This window comes from Anas acuta, chromosome 2 (assembly GCF_963932015.1).
Source record: "Anas acuta chromosome 2, bAnaAcu1.1, whole genome shotgun sequence".
Taxonomy (NCBI): Eukaryota; Metazoa; Chordata; class Aves; order Anseriformes; family Anatidae; genus Anas; species Anas acuta.
The window spans coordinates 98,729,880-98,749,242 of NC_088980.1; positions in this window are offsets into that span (position 1 = coordinate 98,729,880).

A 19,363-nucleotide genomic window follows, 5' to 3' on the forward strand; every position below is an offset into this window, starting at 1 on the left:
AATACAAAAATATCTTTCTTTTTCATGTACAACAATCATAGAATCATAGGATAATTAAAGTCGGAAAAGACCTTGAAGACCATCACCGTACTACCACTGTCACCCACTAAACCATGTCCCTAAGCACCAGGTTCAACATTTCCTTGAATACCCCCAGGGACGGTGATGCCACCTGGGCAACCTGTTCCAATGCCTGACCACTCTTTCTGAGAAGACAAGTCTCTTAATTTCCAACCTAGACTACCCCTGGCACAACTTGAGGACATTCCCTCTAGTCTATCACTAGTTATCTGCATGAAGAGACAGACCCCCAGCTCAATATAATTAACAATATACTATTGGGAAAAAAAATCATTTTGTTTTGGTTTGTTTTTGTTTTTAGTATGAACCAGAGATATTATAATTTTAGTCTGTTTTGCTTGTAATATCAAGGCACAGAAATGCCACTGTAAGTTTATACATTGCCAAAGGCCTAACAAGAAATAAGATTGGCAGCAACTGTGACATAGTCTGCCAGTATTTCTCTTTGTTAGACTGGTTTGATAAATCCTTTTCCTGAGATCAGATTATGGCAGACACTTATGGTGGTGATATTGTTGCAGCCAGAAGTGAATTTTGCACTGAAGTAATCCTAATAATGTAAAAGCCAATGGACATAGAATCCTTGTGACAGCCCATTCATTGTTAGTATGAACTGAACTATTATGTTAGTCATGGAAAGAAGAAGACAAAAGATGGTAAAACTACTATGCACTAGTTCATAAACAATTGAAGTTAAAGGTGTTCTGGTGTACAATATAAAGAAAATTTTTGTAACTACTGCAATGCAGTTGGAAATAATGTACTGAATTTTTATAGACTGAAAATCTAAGGAAACCAAATGCATTGAAAAAGCAGTGAAATAGTGATAAATTCAATCCATGTGTTGGTTATTGAACACTGAATGTGCATGGCAGATGATTTTTCTATATATATTTGAAACCTATGTCTCATAGAATCATAGCAACACATTATGACATCAGCTTGCTAATCTACAGGGATTTGTTGATTTGAAGATGGTACATCTGTTTTTGTAAAACCATTAATGAATAAGCTGGTCATCACTATCTACAAGACAGTAATGTTGTAAAATATTTTTGATTTTGAAGAAATGGATGCTTACAACTTATAAGCTGTAAAAGTTAGGATAATGACGTGAAGATAAGACTTTTTTTTTTTTTTTTTTTTTTTGGTCAATGCATTTTAATTTATCTTCTCTTCTTTTAAGCACTTGATTCATTCATAGTTTTTTACTTGTATTGTTTGAAATCCTGTTGGTAAATTCTGATACCTTCTTTATATGTCAGTGAAAAATTCCTGGGCACTGTCTTAGCTGTAATCCCCATTCATTCTTCTTGATTGTCCTTGGACAGAGTAAATAAGATGTCTCAATAGTTTATATAAATGCTTTAAGGAAAGTACCTGTACAACATTGTCACCATAGCAAACTAGTGAAAACTGCCCTAAAGTTTCAAATAATTTCTATGGCTATGTTTCTTTAATAGGATAGCATCTTCATTTGCTTTTATTTAATGCTGATTTTCCTTTAAGACTGCAATTATCCAGCTGACAAACACAGAATGGTCTCCTTAGTTATTTCCCAGCTTAAATATACAGCTATTCATCCAAACTGAATCTACCAAATGAAATGTGTAGCTACTTTGGAAGATAAAGGAAAAGATAGCTCTTAACTTTTTGACCTGTTATTTTCTAAGTGTTTTTCAGACTAGAACTGCATCCACAGATAATAATTTACATATGAACGAAATACAAGTTATGGTGAATGGAACAATGGAAGCTGGGTATGTTGATGTTCTCTGGTAGCTTGAGCTTTCTGAGGAGAGGTTTTGAGAAAAAAGTTTCTATGCCATCATCTGCACGTACAGGATAATTTACTAATCATAAGCATGTGTGATCAGAAATATTTCAGAAATAATTTTGAGAGCACAAACAGAAGAAAATTACCTAACTCTGTTTCTTGGCTCCCCTGAAATTGTATTTATGTACCATACATTTCAGTGTTCTGATTAAACAAAATTGAAAGGAATGGAAGTATAACCCCATACTGACAGTAAATATGACCAGACTTTTTTTTCTATCTGGACTATAAGGCTATGTGGTAGAGAACACTTGCTTTTCTGCATTTTAAAGAAAAAAAAATAGTTATTGCCAGGAAACATATTATCTGAAACTTTAGAGGTCTTCTAAAAGTGTCTTGATAAAAATAGATTAAAAAAAAATAGAGTTGAAACACAAAAATATGCTCAGAAAGAAGTAATTTTGACCTCATTTCATGTCAGAACATTTTTTGTAGCATTGCTTCACCATGTTGGTGAAAATGTTATCTCAGGCTGATTGCTCAAGGTCCCGACCTGCAGATAAAAGAGATTTTGATTGAGATTTTTCAGTGTAGACTGAAAACTTTTTAGAATCCAGTCATCCAAGTGAATACACTAACCTTTATACTTAAAGGGCACACACCTTCCTTATACTCAAAGGTTTTTATTTTATTTTTGGATTAAAAAATAAGAAAGAAATCCAAAGAAGAATTAAATTATTATCTTATGCTATGTTCTATTAATAGATCCCACAGCTTAAGGCAATGATCTATTTCAGCTTTACAGAAGATTACAGCAGTCACTTGGTTGTTCATAAGACACCGGAAATTCAAGTGGTTGCTTATTTTCAACTTGTAATAAAAAACGGCCCAAGGACATGCTATTAATATCACTATGTCATTCATGTCACCATCATGAGACTGCCTTTAGCAACCTTTTAAGTGGTATTTACCCTCGAACTGGTACTTGAACAGCTTGTATAATATTTGCCTCTTTCAAAAATAAATCACTATCAAAACTTTCATATCCCCAGACAAGTGACTATATCATTAGCAGTGTCTGTTTTCCTGCATGACCTTTCTCAATATATTTAGAACTGTCTTATTATTCTTGACACCATGTGAAAGATTTCAAAATAAGTGTATGCAGGTGAAATTGCTAAATGAAATCTCGTCTGACTTTTTGTTACCTTCTGGAAGAACTATGTTCTCTTTTTGCAGTGGTTATTCTGTAGGAATAATAGACTATACTGCTCAAGGGCATTTTGCAGATAGGCATTTGCTGCACAGAGTGTTTTTACATCCTGGAATACCCTGATGATTTTGAAACTCTAACATTATGTTAATATAGCTGACAATGTAAGACAGTCTTGCAAGCACATCAACGTTAGTTGCGAACCTAGATATGTCTTATCACCTCATTTTTCAAGCTACTATAAAATGCAGAGATAAATGGCCACACATTGCTTGCCCCAAGGACAGTGAACTGTAGGTGTCAAAACAGAGAAGACTAATTAGTCAAAATCCACTATCTCAAGGTCAGAGAAAATTTTTTTTTTTTTTTTTTTAAGCTTGCATAAAGTGATCATCTACACTTTCCTATGGACCATTCTGGTCAGTGTCCCTCTCTCCATTTTTAATTTCCCTGTACCTTCAGCATGGGCAACCAGGAGGAAAAGCCTCCAGTATTCAAGTCCTATTTTTGCAAAGTGCTTTGTTAATTACCAAGTCTTTGTATAATAATTTATTTCCCCATGGAGTCAACTGATCATGCCATCATCTTGGCTGTACTTCAGTAACTGGGTAATCTGACATTGAAGTCTGTTTAACTTCATATGCATTGTCATGTGTTTTGGATCTTTTTGATGCATACCAGGATTCTGCGAGTTTGAAGGCTAAAATCATCTTGTAGTCTTATGTGTTTAATGTGCATGTGTGGTAAATGATTGTCCACCCTCATTCAAGCTTTCATCTTATAATGTCTTTGAAATCACTTAATACTACATTAATGCTGAAAATAAGTTGATAATTTCTAATATACTGTGATATCTGGGATATCTTTCACAGCTTTTTAAAATTTCATCCAAAATAAGCTTTTTCCAGTCACAATTATTTTTAAAGCACCCTGTAAGTCACATTTTGCTTCATTCAATATTTGTCTAGCTGTAGATATCGCTAAGGTAAAAAAATTACATTTTAATAATTATAAAACATTCTCTCTGTACTCCTGTAATTAATGAGATACAATTGCAATGAAGAGACATATATTCTTTCTAAAAGGGCTTATTTTACAAGACTAATTTTGAAACCAAAATTATAAATAGATATTTGCTAATGTTTAGGTATTTCATTATATGCAATATATGTTTTGGATATAGCAAGATTTTCAGCATGTCATTCATTCAGAATATAGAAAACACCTGTAAACACAGTATATTGAGAAGCAGCAAAACTTTTTAATTTTTTTTTCTTCATTTACACTTTAATTCATACAATGGAAGTGAATTTCATTTTTTCTTCTTTTAGATATGGCATCTTTATGTGGCATTACAAAAAGAGTTAAGTTAAGCACACTATTTTACTCACGATTGGGAAATATATAAAAGAAAATTTTACTCCAAATGCAGCTTTTATTATAAATAAACTGCTAACTTTTCTGTAAAATTCTGCAGAAAGAATGTTGATCTGTTAGCATTTTATTATTTTTTTCTGTTTGGTTGGGTAAGCTTTCTCTGCACTCTCATAGCAGTCTGTAACAGACCTGAGTTGTAGACTTAACAGTTTAATTCTGATATTGATTAAGTTTAAGCAAAGGTTTTTGCCTCTGGTAATGTAAATGAATTAGATCAAATAATTGCGTATATATTTCAAGCACTAAAAATTTTTAACTGGCTACAGATTTTTGCTTAAATTGCAGAAACAGCATGGGTTGTGAGACACTACTGAATTACTGACAGTGAACCTGGAAGCCAGGCTTTCCAGACTCTGTAGCTGCTTTGAATTAAATTAGGCACTCCAGAAAACCCAGGGATTGCTAAAACAAGAAAGAACCTTTCTACACACACCCTAGTAAGAACCTGAAAATCCAGAACCTTAACCTTTTTCAAGTACAGCTGGGAAGATTATCAGACCTTTGTGATTTCCAAGAACTTCAGGGAGCTTTAAATATTGCAAGAGCTTTGTGGTCACCAAAACAGAGGAAGGTTTTTTGGCAGGACTCTCCTGGACTTAAAGTATCTGATTAAGTTTTTGTGACCTACTTGAGAATAACTAAAAATAAAATAAAATAAAATAAAATAAAATAAAATAAAATAAAATAAAATAAAATAAAATAAAATAAAATAAAATAAAATAAAATAAAATAAAATAAAATAAAAACCGAAGAAGCTTCCAGGTCCTTTGTAGAAGCTGTTTTAACTAGGTAAAACTAGGAAACAGCTACCTTTGAAAGAACCGGTACCACTCAATGGAAGTCCGTACCAACACATGACAATACCTGATCAGCAATTCATATGATAAGAGCAAGACAAGCTAAAAAATCGTCCTTTTTAGATTATCATACTGATTATATGCAAATTATGCTGACTTTGACATTATTATTATTTTTTTCTTTTTGGAAAAGAGACAAAAATCCATGCAGACAAGAGTGTTTCAGCAATTCTTCATTTCATCAGACCAGTTTCATCGAACCAGTGTCCTGTCCCTCATGACTGGCAAGAGCAGATATATAAAGGAAAATAAGAAATAAGGTGAATATTTATACTCCAGCTTTCCCAATTCACCCTTTTCATGTCACTGATAACTTTGTGGGCCCCTACCATACTTGTTACCAGTAGTCTTCACAGAATCACAGAATCACAGAACTGTAGGGGTTGGAAGGGACCTCAAAAGATCATCGGGTCCAACCCTCCTGCCAATGCAGATTCTTCAGAGCAGGCTGCCCAGGCATCCAGACAGGCCTTGAATATCTCCAGAGAAGGAAACTCCACAACCACCCTAGGCAGCCTGTTCCAATGCTCCGTCACCTTCACCATGAAGAAGTTCTTTTGCATGTCAGTGCGGAACTTCCTGTGCTCTAACTTGTAGCCATTGCCCCTTGTCCTATCCTCACAAAACACCACGAAGAGGTTGGCTACAACCTTCTGTCCCCCACCCCTCAGATATTTATATACACTGAGGAGATCCCCTCTAAGTCTTCTCTTCTCCAGGCTGAACAGACCCAGGTCTCTCAGCCTTTCTTCATAGTGAAGATGCTCCAGGCCCTGTATCATCTTTGTGGCCCTCCGCTGAACTCTTTCCAGGAGATCCAAATAATTTTATTTTATAGAACCTATTGTTCCATGCCTTTAAATTTTAATATATCTTGGTGTGGGTTTTATATGTTTGTTTGTTTTGACATGGAGTGAACAGAACTTCTGGCAGCAAGTAAAAGTGTGAGTTCTAATCAAGTTGTCTATTTTTTTTTTTTCCCATTCTTAATCATTGCTAACACTCATTTTGCTTTTTTGCCTGCTGCAAATGCTATGTGATATTTTCAAGGAGCTATCCACATAAACTTCAAGAGCTCTTTTATACATCATACTAAAGGGCAGTCGGTTATTGTTAGTATGCCACTGGCTGATTTCTTTATAAAATCAGTTACCTATGTTACACCCTTTGAGTTAATCTGCCACTTTATCTTTTTTTTTTTTTTTTTTTTTTTTTGAGGCATAATCCAAATATTATAATACTTCATTAATGCTTCATTAATACTTCACTTCAGTAATATTTCACATTCAGCTTTGACTCTTCTGCATATTTTTTTTTATTCTCAGCAAGATATGTCACATCATTACTCATATTATTTTCAGATTTATTGCAAAAAAAAATAAAAGTAAAATAAAATAACATTGACCTGAAAAGATTTATTTTAAAAGTCCCTACAATTGTGAAAACTGACTATTTAATCCTTTTTTTTCTTGCCTAGGTAAAATCTTAACTGGTATCACCGACATACTAATTTGTACAGGAGTTTTTGTGTAGAATATACTGAAAAATCAAGATTGGCCTATTAACCAAATCACCTCTCCCTTTCCCATGTTTATTCCTGTATCAGAGAACTTTAATAGATATATCAGATATGACTTTCCTCTACAAACGCTGTATTAATACATTGTACCATACAGAATTTATCCTTAGGTTTTATCCTGAGGTGACCCCTTACTCTCATTTCTACCATTTTGTCCATGATAGAGCTCAGATTGATCTATAGTTATTCAGATCATCACCTGGATTACTGACATTGCTAGTGTCACCTTTTATTACTCTTGCAACAATTACAGTTTAAGCAACACTTTAAAGTGTTTAAAACACTATCCTTAAAAAATAGTTCCAGAGAGGAAACATCCTTACCTCTGTGACGAAAAACAATACACAGAGCTTACCTATTATTATTTATTATTATTAAACTTGATATTTCTTGCATATCATCTGTATCTTGTCTGCATCTGCCTTATATATCTACGTTGTGCATCTGTCCTGAAAGGTTTTCATTAAAATATGAAGCAATGGATACCAAACAAATGCATTTGATTTTCTGCTGTATCATGTATTTCTGATTCTGAAAAGTAGCATGAAATCCAATGCTAACTCTATAAATGTTTTCATCTTTGAATATGAATGTGGCTTGTGGTAGACTTTAGCAAATAGAGCATTTCATTAAATCAAACAAAAGTGATATGTTTATTTGGTTCAGATCTATTATGGAAATACACTCATAAAACATGATTAATAGTGGTTTTTTTTGTTTTGTTTTGTTTTTTAATTGAAAGAATTTATTTTGCAAAGATAAAGACCCTTATAATATAGTGCAAGGGTTCAGTAGTGATGAATTTGAGTCCAATTTTTAAAACTGCATTTCAAAATAAAGTTAAGGACAGTACAACTTTTGTAACACTTTCATCCCACAAAAGAATGAGCAGATTGTATGTAACTCTCAGAACATTTCTGAATTAACTTTTGAATGATTTCATAAATGTTTTCACCTGCAATTTCTCACTTTCTGTATGGCAGCTGAATTCTGAATATTTCAAAGTGGATTGATATGGTTTATGAGGATTAATGCTTTATTATTTTCACAAATGAAATCAAATGCCTGTCCTTAAGATTTATTAGAAATTTTAGGGATTATCTAGGAATTACCTAGATTCTAGTAAGCATAGCCTTGTGCTGGACTCTGCCTTCACATTATATGCTATAGGTAAAGCATAAGGAATTTTGTGGTTACTTTGTAATTTGTCTCTTTCCTTGCTTATGAAAGACTTATGCAGAAATGGCTTGTGATAACCAAACTCTGATTTGAAGTATCAGCCAACATGGCAAGGCAAGCAGTAGTGAAGGGCATTGTTTCATATGCTGCACTAAACTGTTGGGAAAGAAATGGAGGAATACTTGGCATCCTGAATGTCTCAGTCATGCAGTCTCATGTTGTATCCCATTCCACAAACAACTTAAATGGTGTAACTGAACTAAAGCTGCAATGCTTTCCATAAACCACTGAGAAATCACTTAAAGTATCCCATATATAGCTTACAGGGGCAGTAAAATTTTGGCAAAGAGCTCCTCTCCAGGCTCTTTGGAGGGAGGTACTATGACTTAAACCTTTTGCTTTGTTTATGCTTTATCATAACTGTTTTTGATATCGTTTGTGATGTCTGAGCCAGAGAATACTAAACTGATAATACAGTTTAAGTGCAAAATCTAGTTGCCTTAATGGAGGAGTAAGTTTCAGCTCACCAATACTGCTGTACTCAGAACAGTGTAAGCCCACTTGTGATGCTTAGATATGCTCTATTGGTTGGTGGTATTTTGTCAATGTATTGTGAATTTGCATCCAGAAAGATTCAGGTTACATGTTAGCATAACTATTTCCAATAATAAATTTACTAAAGCATGGAAATAAATTGCCCATCTAGACTTTGCTATCTCCTTCACTAAAGATTTTTAAAGATTGGCTACACAAGCATGCATCTGGAATGACAAAGATATAGTAGTTGATCCTGTCTTGTGCCAGAGAACTCAGTGACCTCTTGAAGTCCCTCTTAGCTTTATTTCCTATGATTCTGTGAAGATTTGAAAGTAAATATAATAAAAGCTCTGAGATACTCAGAGACTGCAGTAATGGAGCTGTATAATGTTTTGAATAGATGACACAAGTGCTCCCTTCCTGGGACTTTTGCCAGGTAAAGGGTTTTGAACTACAGCTTTTCTGAATACTTACTCTACTGAATTCCTCAATTTATTTCTAGTGAAGCCTTTCTTCTTAAATCCATATAAATAAATTAGGCATCTGAATGGAAGGGAACACATTCTGATTGTTAGGAATTGATTAGTATGCTGTAAGTGGTAATAAATGTAAATAACCCTATAGAGGACATTTCTCTGATGTAGTTTATTTCCACTTTGACTTGTGGAGATCTCTTTGACCTCTATTCTCTGATTTATTATACGTCATTATATGTCAACTGATTTATTATACGTACATGCAAATCTCAGAGGATTGTATCATTATTTTTTTGGTTGGTTGGTTGTTTTTCTGTCTTTTTTTGTTTTTTCCTTTAATATTGCCAATGGAAATTGACAGGTCTTTCCATGCTCTGTGACTCATTTTAGTATTAATTTTAAAGATCAAAACAATAGTGTTGAATACTGCAATGTACTGTAGATATGACAGCATTTAAATACAATGAAAATTACCTTAAAAAGTACATGAAAATATCATGTATACATTCAAAAGTTGAATTCAAATTCAAAATTCAAGTACAATATGAAAGATTATTTTTTGTTATTTTAACATGAGCTTTTTTTTTTTGTATAAATAGTATACAACGTAATTAATTTATCATAACCTAATTCTTTTCTAAAAAGATATATATATATATATTCTTCCACAAGAGCTAAGCAATAGCACCATCTAGAAGTATAGTTTCAGTTATGTGCTAGCTTCTTTGAACCTATCATTTCCCTCCTTTTCTGATAATGGATGGAGGATAGCCTTAATAAGCTTCCAAAGTGAATACTCTCAAAGTTTCCTAATTTTGGGAAATTTGGTACACTTTTATTAATTTGCACAAGTCACTGGAAATTTAAAAGAAATTCATGTTTCTCTATTTAAAATAAGGTCTCTATAAAAATTATCAGTGAAATAATTATAGAAAATAATTATTGAAGAGAATATTTTTACTTTACTTCAGACTGAGAAATGGCAGAACCATTTTTGACATTTTTCAAAAGTATAGAGATAGAACCGGGTACTTGGCAGAAAAAGTCTACACAGATGAATAAAGCTTAGAAAAATATAAGAAACTGAGAATGGACCTTAAAATTGAAAATGCAGAAAAGCTCTTGATAAGCCTTTATACACCATACAAGGTATTTGTTCATATCAGTAACATTAGACCAATACTAACATGTCATATGACAATAATGTAGCTTGTAAAAATTCTGTCTTATGGTAGCCTGCCCATGGTAGCCCTGACAAATTTTTCTCCCAGCACAAGAATGACATAAAATTTTATCTGTAGGTAAAGAACAGTTATTCCATGTGTAGTACATCAAAAACAAATTTCACTGATCCTGGATCACTGAATGGTCAAAGAAATGAATGGTTAAACTCCAGAGAATGAATTATTAAACATCCCTCTCTGTGTATCTCTGCTGGTAATGTAAATTCAGAAGCCAAGTTCAATAATGTTCACGGTATGGATATTTATGCTTTAGATTTGGAGTTTTCTTCTCTCAAATTCTGCAGCTGACCTAACCTGACACCTGAGCCACAAAGTTTTAGTAAATAAGCATACCGGTTAGTGTGACTAATACCACTCGAGTGTTTGACAACTTTCTGTCTTGCTGTCTGGAGTATGAAGTGGAATGGTTTGCTATTTTTTGCTTTCTATATATATACATATGCATGTACATGTACATGTGTGTATATATATATATATATATATATAGTAAATGTACTATCTTAATCTGGAAGGTCTAGGATTTTTTGGGGGAGAAATTTCATGGAAACTATTATTATTATCATTATTATTTTTCATTAAAACATAATGACTTGTTGAAGTGAAACATCTTCTGACAACATGTTAGTTTCAGGAAAAAAAAAAAATCTTTTAGGAAAAGTATCTTCCATCCAGCACTGTATTTTCCAGAAAAAAGTAAAAAAGTGAAATAAATGACTGTGGTCAACATTTGGATAATTGCTTAGAATGCAGCATGAAGAGATTGCAGAGATTTCTCATATTAAAGATACATGTTTCCTTTCCAACTCTTTAAAAGTGTATTATTGAAGATGGGATCAAAGGAATGAATGTTGGATCTGGGAAGAAAGGGGAATATTTTGCTTCTCTTTTACTTAATGGTGATCTGAAAACTTTGTACCAGTTCCTTAAAAACATAAATCCCACAGCTTTATCCACTCTTACGGACTTAGTCTATAAAGTGCAATATATATTTTTTTATTATTTTTGTTTTTTTTTAACTAAAAGAATGAGTGTTGTCACAATTCACTTAATCTGGTCAGCCTGGAAAAGAGGAGTCTGAGGGAAGACCTCATTGTGGTCTACAGCTTCCTCATGACTGGGAGTGAAGGGGCAGATGCTAATCTATTCTCTTTAGTGACCAGTGATAAGACTCGAGGGAATGGAGTCAAGCTGCAACAGAGGAAGTTCATGCTGGATATAAGGAAAAGGTTCTTCACTGAGAGTGTGGTGGCACACTGGAACAGGCCTCCCAGGGATGTAGTCATGGCACGAAACCTATCAGTGTTTGGACTATGGTTTCAGTCATATGGTCTGAATTTTTGGGTAGACCTGTGTAGTGCCAGGAGTTGGACTTGATGATCTTTGTGGGTGCCTTCCAACTTGGGATATTCTATGATTTTAATTCAAAGTAATTTGAATTAATTTGAATGAATATTTTAGTTTCCCTAGGCTCTAGCCATAAAGAAACAACTCAGCTGGAAATGTAAGGCAAAGCCAAGTATCATGGACAGGAAAGGACAGGCCTAGTCTCTTGTTCATGCCAAATGTATGTGCCTTTAATATCTTATTGCACAAGCTAGAATTTCTCCACATGGGAATTTCCATGCTGACATGAAGTGCATTACTGTGGTTCAACTAAGAGATGAAATAAACCTGACAAATATAAATAAACAGGCAGACCTATGTTGTGTCGTGCAAAGGAGCTTGGTACATGATACCTGAGATAGCACCAGAAAATAAACCATGTTTCGCATGGGTGCCTTGTAGCTCAAGCTCCTTCAGGCCATGGCAATTATCCTGATGGAGCAGGGTTTAGCAGCAAGTGGGATTGAAGCTGGACTGGGAGCTGCTATTCTGTGGTTCTTGGCACACTGAAGGCAACCTACTGAGAATTTCAAAGCTTTGCACAAAGAGACAGAATCACCAAACAGGAGAATGTAAAATTGTAGTATAAACCAAACTGCCTAAAACTTCTTCACACATAGAGTAACTTCTTAATGTAAACCTAAATTTTGGATAACCTGGTAAAGCTGTAAATTTAGAAAGGATTTTCCTATACAGTGCAAGTTGGAAGAGAATCAAAAAGAAAAAATGTCCCAATATAAGCAAGAAATATGGTGTATAATCTAACACAAATATATATATATATATATATAAATATAAAGTTTATAAGTATCAGGAACTCAACATATGCCTTTAATATATTTCAACTTACATTTAAAATGTATTAAACATAACTGATTTAGAATGTTCTTCATGTTGTAAGTACAAAGAAGCAGAACATTAGTATTTAGTGTTCTTTTAATTAAAATAGCAGTTTACTCTAAGCCCTGGAATTAATTACTTTTTGAACTGCTTCTCTGCTTTGCTAATAATGTTTGGCAGTTTTAAAATAGGGTAGCTAAACTTGAGGCTATTCATTCTAGAAAGCTGATTCAGAAAACATTGAATAAGCAGAACTATAATTTAAAAAAAAAATGTCATGTATAGCTGCATACTACTAATTTAACCATGAAGACCTCTGTGAAAATTTGCATATGTGAACTGTGAATGAAAGGCCATTCAAGAAACGGAAATCCAAACCAATCTTAGCATTACTGACCTAATGATACTAAATTTTGCCCTAGTGAGGACTTTAAATATAGATGATTACTTTTCTGTGAACCTAGCCCTTGGAAAGAAACAGTGCATTTTGAAGGAGATGTGTAGTAAAAATGCTGGGTTTTAGCATATTTATTTAACTATGGAAAAATATTTTAGAATTTAAAAGACAAGATATTTATTTTAAACTGGAAATTGAGTAAAAATTTAATCTGGTAACAATGTACTGATGCAAACAGTAGTCAAGGAAAGATTCTGTATTTATAATGACTTTTTTTTTTTTTTTTTTTTTTTCTTCCAGAAATGATTGCCTGAATACCAACTAATATTATCCCCCATTTAGAATATTTTGGTGCTAGTGTCCTAAAACCAAAACCTCCATGTATACAGAACAAGAGCAACACCCCAGATAACTTCAGGCATTAATAAAGCAGGCTTCCACATAAGTCAACTAACTTCTGGAAGCAGCAAAAATATTCAAGTAATGGTATTAGCGTGTCCATTACAGACAAGGACTGATTGTGTGAACCATGTGCGATACATAAGCAACAGTCCGTTCTTGATATTTGGGAAGGTAATGAACCGTCCATGAAGTAGCAGTTGCCAGATATACTTGTGTAAGTGCTGCTGGGGCAGTGACTCTTTGGAGTGCTTTTTATATTCCCAAATCAACAGCTTTGTCCCCATTTTGGGGACGCTATGGCTTGGATTTACTTGTATTTCTTAGAACCTCCATGTGATTCTGTTTTCACTCATGGTCACTGTGTTTAAAGGTGAGACACCTGCTGGAGGGTGTAACTGGCTGGCATGATCCTGAATGAATCAGTCAAAGGTCATTGCCAAGTACTTCTGTTATATGAATTCAGATCCACTGAAGTATTTAATGTTCACTGCCAGATGTTGATTTGATATTTAATAGTGGAGCTTCCTGTATTTTGAAAAATTAATAATGGTCTATTTTTTTACCTGAGAAGAGTTGTCTACAATGGTATTCAAGTATCTATTAGAAGTATGTCTCACTTGTCACCTTTCCACAGCCTGCCAGCCTTCCCTCTTCTCTCCACCCCAAGGTTAAGAGAAGAACAATGCAATGCTAGTGCTAATCTAGAAACTAATAGTTAATACAGAACTTCAGCTAGACTGATAAATGTGCATCCAACAGCCTCAATGAAATTCTGTTGATTTATGACTGCTGACCAAGCAAGGTATCTACATCTAATTCAGTGTTCCTGTGTAACTCTTCTTCTTTTACTGTCATCTCAATCTAGTTATTGATACATCATTTATTTATTTGTAGCTTTGAATTATATACTGCATATATAACTCATGTGCTCATATGTATATAACTCATATATAACTCAGGTATAACAAAGGTGCTGATTTGGCAGTTAAAAAATAACATGCAACATTCAAATTCTTTTTCTCTAAGACATTATAAATGAGTATCCTTTGATGAGGTTTACAGTATTTTCATTGTATGTAACAATAAAGAACTTCAGTCCAAAATATGTGACCAGACACTGCCTTTCTTACTCTCTCAAAAAGAAAAAATGTTTGACAAGACAGCTAGATTCATGCTCTTCTTTCTACATATTACAAACATTCCACTTAAATAATAAAGAACACCTATCCTGCCTCCCTAGTGTAAAAGAGTATTTGCCTTAAAATGTAAATTGAGTCCTATTAACTATCCCCTGGAAAAATGCATTCAATCACATTGTTGCAATGGAACATTAATGAAATAAAAAATAGTTGAACTTTCCAAATTAACTCTTTTAAGATTCCACAGTATTAGGTAGTAGAAACAGTGCTGTTCAGTCTTAAAAAAGGAGTAATTTCTTTTGTTAATGGCAAAGAGAATATTTAATGAGCTTCAGGAAATTTTGCAAGTTTCTTTATAAATAAATTCAACTTTACTATAACATACATTAAAGAGCATATACTTTTTAATGTATCTTCACAGTCCCTATGCATATCACTATTTTTAAATACAGTTTTCAGGTGGGAACCCCATTTGCTATTTGGATATCTTTTTCCTAAATACAGTTATAGGAAGAAGGCAAAGGTCATAGAATCATAGAATCATAGAATATCCTGAGTTGGAAGGGACCCTTAAGGATCATCAAGTCCAACTCTTGACACCGCACAGGTCTACCCAAAAGTTCAGACGATGTGACTAAGTGCACAGTCCAATCTCTTCTTAAATTCAGTCAGGCTCGGTGCAGTGACCACTTCCCTGGGGAGCCTGTTCCAGTGTGCAACCACTCTCTCTGTGAAGAACCCCCTCCTGATGTCAAGCCTAAACTTCCCCTGCCTCAGCTTAACCCCGTTCCTGCGGGTCCTGTCGCTGGTGTTAATGGAGAAAAGGTCTCCTGCCTCTCGACACCCCCTTATGAGGAAGTGTAACACCTTGTTTCATTACAAGGTGTAATGAAATGTCTCAGAGTTAAGTGCAGATGAATCAGCTAATAGCTAATAAGCCACTGGAACATATGTATACAGCGATGTATAGTCTACTTTACCTGTATATTGTGCCAAGGTCCCAATGTCATCAATCATTAAGCTTCATTACCACAATAGTTATTTCCAGACATTTTCCATTTACACATGGCAGACTGATAGGCAAATGAATGGTCTGTTATAACATTTGCATGTAACCAGTTAGGGATGATATAGGAGAAATGTTCTATTACCTTATGACTTGAAAGGGAAGATTATATTTTAGAAGAGCAACAGGAGTGAGGCCCAGAACTGTCCTACTTGCACTCTCAAAAAACTCCTCATTGGCAGCTTCTACTCTTTGCTGTGGGCACTGGAGTTTTCTTAAGTATGCAGTCACATGATTATATTGAGAAATCCATCCTACAGTTTATATTTTATTCCTGCATTTGGAAATGTCATGGCTTTATCAGATGCTTTAATTTGGATTATTTTCTACAGCTGGTATCATATGGAAAGAATTCATCCCCCACCCTCCCATCCCCCCTATTTTTTAAGGTTAAGCAAGATTTCTGCATGACCTTATTTTAATTCATGTAAATATGGAAATTAAAATTTTAAATATGTTCTGCCTTGTATGAATGTTCATACTTGAATTGGCATAGTTCAAAAAAGGTGAAGTTAGAAAGCTTAAAGTTGACTTATTTCTAATCTTTGTTATACAATATAAAGCATTGCCACTATGAATATCTAATTCAAAAATTCTGCAATGCATATGACTGTGTTTATGCATATATGTAGTGTTTGATTTTAGAAAGATTTAGAAATTTGAAATACAGTTTAGGATATAAAAGTAAAAGATGACCTACATACTTTGCAGTCTTGAAAAATTCCCAAACTTTTATTTGTTTAAATATGAATCAACAGGAACATATTTTTGCACCCAAGGGATTATTTTCAGGATGTAAAAATAGGTACTTTTGAACTAGCCTGAATGATTACATAGTATTAGATCCTGAATCATTTAATACCTCATATTGTTCTTGAATCTAACACATAGTCTTTCTTAGTATTAATAGCAGGTTTAATAATAAAGTAATTATAGAAGGACTGATAAAATATTTGTAATTAATTATAGTGATATTCATAATAAATATCAGATAGTTGTAATTCTTTACCTAAAGAATTTACCTAACATTTACTTAACTCCTTTTTTTTTTTTTCTAGGAATGCATAAAATATATACTGTTGCATTTGATTTTGCAATAGGTCTTAATTAATTATACCAATTATCATTTATATGGTGGTCTTTAGTTTTAAAGAGTCAACCTTAACTGTGATATAAAGATCCAAATTTTCCATAGGCAAATTAATGTTATGTGATCTCAATTTTTAGTAAATATTTTTTACAGTAATATTTATGATTTGAATTAGACTGACCTATGTAAAAGAAATTTTGACATTCTTTTAATATGCTTATTGTGTAGCAACGAGCTGGAAATTTTTTAGGAAAAATGTAAGTAGCAGTTTCAAATTTTTTTTTCTTTATGTTGTAAGGTTAAAAAAAAGTTTTGTAAGAAGAAAAATACAGATTTCAAAATTAATTTTAGCTGCTGCCATTTCAGTTTTTCAGTTTTGCCATGAGATTCTTGTGGCTTCTTTGAAAACTGATTATTTAGAAGTTTTTTCTAGTCCTTTTTTTTTTTTTTTTTTTTTATCTTTATATTGGCAACAGTAGAAATTACAAAAATCCCTACTAAATGAATTGGAAAAGAGAACTGTTCAATATTTCTGCTTAACAACTTCCATATTTTTCCAATAATAATAGAATTTCAAACATTCTTTCATGTTGAAATGTCTATGTTTAACTCATAAACCAATTCACCAATATGTGAATTACCAACCAAACAACCACAACAAACACAATAACAAAAGAAGAAAACCCACCACATATGCTGTACTCATAAATTCTGCTAGGAATCACCCTTATTCTTCAATGGTAAAATCAAAAGTCCTTGAAACCCATGTGCAAAATGTATCTCAGACTCAGAAATGGAATCCTGACTAGCACTTTTGCAAGTATCATTTACTCCAGAGATGATAGGTTGACTTCCAGGTCAGTGATCTCCAAAGGCATTAGATTGTGAATTCTTAAAATTCGCATGCATGCAACCCCAATATATGCACATTTATTTATTCATAAATTATATACTATACTAATGTATTGTGAACATGATAAAATATATTAAAAACAGAAATAAAAAAATGAGGTAAAGATGAATTAAACATTATTTTTAAACCAATATTTCTTTTATTTTGTTTTGTTTTGTTTATTTATTTTATTGTTAATGGTACAAAAAATGTTTTTTCTTCCACCCCAATGGATTGTCTTGTGAACCCTTTGGAGTGTGCACACCCTGTTTTGAGACCACTGTTCTTGAAAAACCTAATAAGACTGTGTGCAATAAGCAGGCTTGTCAATTCCTGTATCACACAACCTTTTAATTAATTCAATTTCAGAGTGAGGCTAAATCAGATAGTAATAAATAATAACAACAATAACAATAATAATAAAGCATCCTGTAGAAAGAAAAGTCTATTACCTCTTTGAATTATGAGGTATCATGTATATAACATGCATAGTCCAAGTGGCACCTAGTAAATCCTAGGCTAATTATGAGTAACTCTAGATAAAAAGCAGATCTTTCTTCTTTCTCTGTCTAGATGTAACTGTTTTCTTCTGATATTTAAGTATTATCACCCAAGCTGGATTGAAGAAGGGAAACACTCTTACATTTCCAAGAAAAGGTAGTGAGAAGAGGTGCTCTACCCCTGCTGTGTTCAGGATATTCAGTTGAAAGTGTGTAGCCCCAGAGTCACTTACAGGAGAGAGGTCTACAAATGTCCAGGAAATGGATAACAAGAAAATAAATTTTATTTGAAGTGACCAGAAGATGCCATTATCCTAATATCAAACAGCAACCCGTCTGATATATAAATTCTGCCTCTCGGTATGTGTTTCATCACAAAAAGAAAAGAGTATATTGTGGTTTCCATTGTTTTAGCTTTGATCCCAGCTGAAAGAAATAGTGGGCAAGTCCACACTTATGAATAAGTCAGTGAAAAGAGAGCTTATCTTAAGGTGAAATGGTCTGTCTCCACACCTTGTCTGTATCTGTTTTGGGGGAATTTATTATGCACTAACATAACTCGGTTCCTGTGGACTGCATGCCCTTTAGGATCTGGAAAACAGATTCTGATCTTGGAATTCATCTTTCAGTTTAGTTTCATCCATAAGTAATGAAATAGACTGCTCTGATTTGCAATCCAAAATGCAGTAAGTGGGGGCAATTGGGAAAATAACTTCAAAACCACACTCCTAATCTTAACCAAAGCAAGAATGTAGATGTGCTGATTGGCTTGGTGATTCATTTTAGCATTTCCAAATGTCACACCGTGTATAGCTGTATTATTATGAGCATCTCATTTGGATTTGCTACGTTCTAGCAACAACAACCATTCACAACAAGATCGTGACAAAAAGTACATCTGTGATTACATACGTCAGCATAGAATTCACACCATTTATTTTTTTTAAATGTAGAGAAGTGAAATATCATTCTCTTATTTCTTCTTTCCCATCCTCAGCAGGGTAGATTGCTATTCATAAAGCAGTAAGCCAAAGTCTCCTCCATTTCAGAACTTATCTGTTTATTGCAGTTCAAGGTGTTCTTTCTGAGTGTGGGAGTAACTCATGGCTACTTTGAATCTTTTCAGTCTTTTATCTACACTAAGAGGAATTAATTCATGTAGTTATTAAGTGACATAGAACAGTATGCAATGGCAGAATATGACTAGGATGAAACAAGCTGAAATGACCAAGAAAAAGTATAAATGCTGGTTTAGTTTTGTCTTAATAAAAAAA